This window comes from Pteropus vampyrus, unplaced genomic scaffold (genome assembly GCF_000151845.1).
Source record: "Pteropus vampyrus isolate Shadow unplaced genomic scaffold, Pvam_2.0 Scaffold151, whole genome shotgun sequence".
In the NCBI taxonomy this organism is placed as follows: Eukaryota; Metazoa; Chordata; class Mammalia; order Chiroptera; family Pteropodidae; genus Pteropus; species Pteropus vampyrus.
The window spans coordinates 1,465,693-1,471,527 of record NW_011888932.1 but is presented as its reverse complement, the minus strand read 5'-3'; the positions used below and the strand labels follow the sequence as shown (position 1 = coordinate 1,471,527).

Here is a 5,835-nt window from a genome sequence, read left to right as displayed (position 1 = left end):
AATGAAGTAAAAATTTAACAGGATGCCCAATTTACTGCCAAATCCCAAGTGAAAATAAAGATGAAAATATAATTCTTACTGAGTTACCTATTCATATATATGGTTCAATGTTACCTATAAATTCAAAATAAATACCTACTCACTCAAGAAAAAAAATATTGTAAAAACTTGTTTCAGGTACTCCATTCCTCAAATATACTTAATAAGTAAACAACGACATAAAAGAAAAAAAATGAATAATTAAGAAATTAACCCTGAACAGATGTCACAATAAAAAATATATATTAACAAACAAAGCATGTCCCATCAAACCTGGTCATCTTACAATGTTCTCTATCTCAGTGAACTATACCACAGTACATCCAGTTACATAAGCCAAAAAGCTAGAGGTGGCAGATGGCACCTTCCTCTCCCTCATTCCTCATATCTAATCCATCATCCAGTGCCACCTCCTAAACACCTCTAAAATCCATTCACTTCTACCTATCCTCAAGACCACTTTGTCCAAGAAAATATCACCTCTCCATATCCACACTCTTATCCCCTCTGTAATTAGTTTGTCTTCCGTATTACACCAAGTACTTCTTCATAGCACTTACAACAGCTGCAACTTTAAATTTCTTTGATGGAAACTGTGTTTTGTGCCTGCCTCCCCTGTTATGCAATACGTTCTATGAAAGCAGAGATTGTATTTACTGACCACCATATGACTGTGGCCTAAAAGAGTGACTAGTTAATAAATGCTAAATGACCGAATGTAGATCAAGGATTACAAATTTATAAACAGCCCGCCCCCCTCCAAAAAAACAAAAAGTGGTTATAAGGCTCACTAACCATCATAAGGAGTACCTTATTTCATCATTTCTAGATCACACATTTTTACATTTTAACTCTGAAACTGAATGCATCTTACAGTTGACAATCTTTAATTGGAATTTTTTTTTATAGCAGTTCATAAAATAATGACATCTTAGAATTAAAAAAAAATCATGACTTGATAAAATAGGAAAATCTACAATACACCTGGTCCACTCAGTTCAAACATGGTAATCTAGCTTCTCTTCTTTGGACACCATCCTACTTCAAACATTCAATAATTAACAGAGCCTACTGGTTCTTTCACCAACAGCTATTAAATCCATTCCATTCTTCCATTCCCATTACAATAACACTAGATCATCTAATTCCTCATTGCCTCATAGCTGAGCTCTTGTTTCAAATTTAACCAACACTGCGCATGTACTACATTCAAGAAACTGAGCTACAAAGCAGTCCAGTTACCTGTCCTTCCTTCTAATCTCTCTCCCCTACAATCTAGAATTTTGTTCATTTTATGACTCAAACTGGAATTACTTTCTACCCAATTTCTACCTACTAAATCCCTACTTATACTTAAGTACTATGTCAAATCTCATCTTCATCAAATCTTCCTTAATCTCTTTTCAACTTTAACATTCCAAAACACATAAAATCTAATGCATATTGGCTATATTTTCTGCTTCTTGAAGGCAAACTTTATGTCTCATATATTCTGTTAGAACCGCAAGCTCCTTATGAGCAGGACTTTTGTCTGTTTTGTTCACTGTTGTATCCCCAGCACCTAGAATATCTGGTACATAACAGCTGCTCAGCAAGTATGTATTGAATTAATGCTCTTTGTAAATTCCTGGGTAGAGAACAAATCTTTGCAGCTATGTAAGCCAATCTTCACAGTGGGAAAAGTCAAAAAGAACTGGACTAAGTAACTTGAATTCTTTTAGCTTCAGTTTCCTCATCTGCTAAATGTAAATAATGTTCAATAGCTCACTGAGTTGTTATAAGGATTAAATTCAATAATGCTTTAATAGTACAGACCTGAGGGCAAGCAGATGCTCTCAATAAATGTTTTATTTTGTGTCTATAGTCAAATAGTAATAAGTATTTAATAAATGCCTACTTAACTGAATAAAATCTCAGGAAAAATGTAAAAAGTTTGAGTAACATCAAGCTTCATCAGTTATCTAATAAAGAATTCTTTGAGTGAATTAATTCTGAAATATTTACATTTAGCCCCAAATACTAAGCATGGCTGAAACCATTTCTGATTAAATAGGAATAATCCTAATTTGACAGGGTACAGGTATTAATATTTATATTTTAGTGACACACATAGATTATATTGGACTGCTTAAAGAAAAACAATGATTTTACTACTAGAATTTCTATAGTGCAATAATTAGAAGAAAAGCTGCAAACTTGAGTTATATGGTCTCCCAAAAGCCAGGAAGCACAAAAATTTCTGTCTACAAAACATCGGTTAATAGTATACAATGCTGTTTTATCAGATCAAAATATACAGAAATTCCTCATAAGCAATTATAACAAACAAATCTTTCGATATATTTGCATTCATTTTACAGAAAAAGGACATCAGGTGAATGGTTTTTAAACTTTTTAATAAACAATTCCAAAAACTGGCCACTTTTTAACTTTAAACAGTTTCCAAAATTTTACAGGGAATGAACTGATAATTAATTCAATACAGCATCAGATTATTGGACTAATTAGAAACTCTTCTTTTATTAGGGAAAAAGTTTTATTACTTTGTAAATTGAAACATACAGACTTTACCTTTCAAAGCTTTTCCAATCCCTCTAGGTACTTTCAATGACTAATAATCTAATTAAAAATCCCTAGCAACCAAGGAGGAAAGAGTATTTCCTTGTCTATCTGCTATTAATTGACAGAAAATCACTGCAAAATTCCACTGGCGACATAGGTTCCGAGTAGGAAGAGAGAAAAATAAACTTAAGTAAGTAATCCAGATACAAAGAGATGTAGGATGAGGTATTCTCCTCTAACTATAGGTTAGCTGCGAACTCCCTGTGGGAAAATAATCGATATAAAATGAAAATGTAAGCCAAGGAAATCTCAAGAAACATAAACTCCATAAGCAGACATGCTAAGTTGACCACTGACGTCTTTCCTATTTACCAGTCATGATAAGAGTGTATTCGAGCCTCCAACCTAAAAAGCCCTTTGACGTGGATGGAGGTTGGCAGAGCTGAGAGTGAGCAAGAACGCAGTAAAGTGATTAAACGAAGTGATTAAACGAATGAGAAAGCCTTAAGATACTCAGGTGAGTGTGTTAAGGTATGAAGCAATAAAAAGGCCCAAATAGAGGGTAAGGAGATGGGAATGAGAATGCTGAGATCTCAGGAATCCGATTTTGGTTTGTTTGGGTTTTTTCCCTTCTTCTTTTCTTCAATGGGGAGAAATAGGACAGAAATAAATAGATGCGATAGCTTAGGGGACAAGAGGTCGCGCCTACAACATCTAAGAAAAGCCACAAGGAGAAGAAGAACAGAGGGGAAACAGTTGCCCACAGGAAGGATTATGGTTGCTTTGGAGCCCAGAAAGGGCAAGGAGTCCGAAGACAACACTAGAAAGGCGAGATGAGGGAGGAGCCAAAACTCTCATAGAGTCCAAACGGTTGGCCACAGGGTCTCGAATGATGGCAGCCTTCCCCCACCTTATACACACCGCCCCACCGCCACCGCGCGCGCCCACCACCAAGAAACCTGGTCATTCATGTACCAAGACACTAATTCCCAACCTTCCGCCGACTTCCCTAGCCTCAAGGCGACCCCTCACCGAAGCAGAACGGGAGAAGTGTAAAAAATGTGCACGAGCCACCAACCTGGGAAATGTTCCAGCTCTAGCGCACGCCGCCACAAAAACAGTCCGCACACACGCAGACACTCCGACCTCAGGGCCGCCGCCGCCACAGGCACCTCGAGCTCCGCGGCCACCGTAAGAAGAACGGCCTCCCCTTCAAACCCAATAGGTCAGCCGCTTCCGGGACACTAAATCCTTTGGATTGGCGGCAGCGGTAGCAGCTGCTTACGGGCCCATTGTACTCCACTGACTTCATCCATCCCTGTTTCCCCGGGTTCGCCACCCCCAGCCCCTTAAGTCATCAATACGGCAAATGCAGAGCCAAGGGAAAGTATCCATCTGTAAGCGATGTCTCTAATAAACCACATTATACCTGCCGGGAGTTCCTGTTGAACAATTGGACTTCCACTCCCAGCATGCCATGCAACACTACGACAAGTCTCTGTCGCAGAAACTACAAGATCCAGCCTGCAGTGCGACCCTTAGACTTCGCTCAGCCTCCGACGCCTGCTGACCCCAAAAGCGATTTCAGAGGACCCATTAAATCCCTTATACTAATGTAGACCTTCTTACCAAGCTACTTTGGTAAAAATTGCAGTATTCCTTCCTATCCTGTTGTGAAGGTACTCTAAATCAAGAGGTAGTTGGGACTAAAGGTAAATACAGACAAAATATCAAGGAATGTGTGCGCTCATTTTCCACTTTGAAATTATTTTCAAGGATTGAAAAGACAGTCTGCCAACGCTTTTTATGAACTGGAAATTTTTATCCTCGCTCTAAGGGATGTTGAGAGAAATACTAAATTATTGCAAAGTGTAATCCTATGCCATTTTTCAGTACTGCAAGATTGTATTGAAACGACTACCAGATACGCTCCTGAATTTAACAGGAAATTGTAGTGAGAGCTGGAAGTAAAAATTAGCAGTCTATTACCTGACTATGAAACCATATGAGAAAGAAGATCTTTCAGAATGCAGAATTAAAAAGTTCAAAATTAAACTTGAAAATATTTTTAAGTTTCTTAATGTATTTAATGGTTTGAATTTTTTTTTTTTTTTTTTTGGTATTGTTCTCACAAAAACAGGTAACTGGGAAATATATTTTCTATTATATGTTAGGGTAACCAAGTAACTAAGCATAAAGGATGTAGCAAGATCACGTACGTAACATTTATTAGACTGAGCAAATGAAAAACTGTCTTCTTGCCTGATTAGATAGCCTGTGGTTACATATTTTAAAACACAGAACTCTGTTTTGATTTCTTAGGACAAATAGCATGCATCTAAGAAGCTATCTGGGTCCCTTTTTATTATTTTCATTAAACTTGGATTACAAGAATGAATATATTTTATTTTCGATATTGTGCACTAACAGGCCATGAGAAAAAATGCTTGGATTCTCCAAATAAATTACATGGTACTTATACAAAATAAAATTGTATGTATACCACAAATATTGGTTTTCTATGGATTTACAGCAAAACAAATTTTAATTGGTTATAAAAACGAATTAGAATAGTTTCCATTTTTACAACCTCACACAGAAGTCACAGAGGGGAAATTATATTCTGTAACACTGACATGGCATCAGCTACCATACAAACTGGTTTCCAACTCCAGTGTGCTAAATTATGCAACACTAGCAAGTAAATATTTAAAATCTATGATCTTGGAAAACAATCTGCTGCTTTCCATACTCATGCACCAAAACAATATGAACACAGTGAGAGAAAACATTTCCTTTGGAATGATTCAGAGGTAATGATAAACTATAATTAGGTTATCTGCTATTCATAGGTATGTGTAGTAAATAAATACATAATTGCATCCTCTTATTAGGGATGTTATTAAGGAAGCCTTAAAATATGCTAAATATTTGATACACATATTTCTAAAGCAATTTCAGTGATCAATTGGGTAAATGAATGTGAAAAAGAGTTTAAAGAATACATAATTTATGTAACAATTTAGATTTTTTAGAGTCTTGCAGCTGCAGTGCTTAGCGACATTCTCTTTAAATGTGTCTTTGACTTTCCAACTCAGTCAATAGCTAACCACAGAAGAGTTAAAATTGGACAAGATGTTCATTTCAATTCAACTAATGTATCATGAGTGCAGCTAGGGGCTAAGGCACTACAGTCTGTTTCTGAAGCACAGATAATTTTGATAAGAAAGATTT

General features: G+C 36.5%; 1 protein-coding gene across 3 annotated transcripts in view; it reads right to left on the bottom strand.

Moving 5' to 3' along the window:
• ATG4C (autophagy related 4C cysteine peptidase) overlaps nt 1-4,101 on the bottom strand; it is a 68,797-nt gene extending 64,696 nt beyond the window's left edge. The window contains exon 1 of one of the 3 annotated variants that reach the window (XM_011369554.2): nt 4,031-4,101. The gene's annotated coding sequence lies outside the window, so the exon portion shown is untranslated. Of the gene's footprint in view, nt 1-3,633; nt 4,000-4,030 lie in introns of those variants that run through there. The other 2 variants (XM_011369553.2, XM_011369552.2) reach the window with 2 other exon arrangements.
• Nucleotides 4,102-5,835: the final 1,734 nt, after the last annotated feature.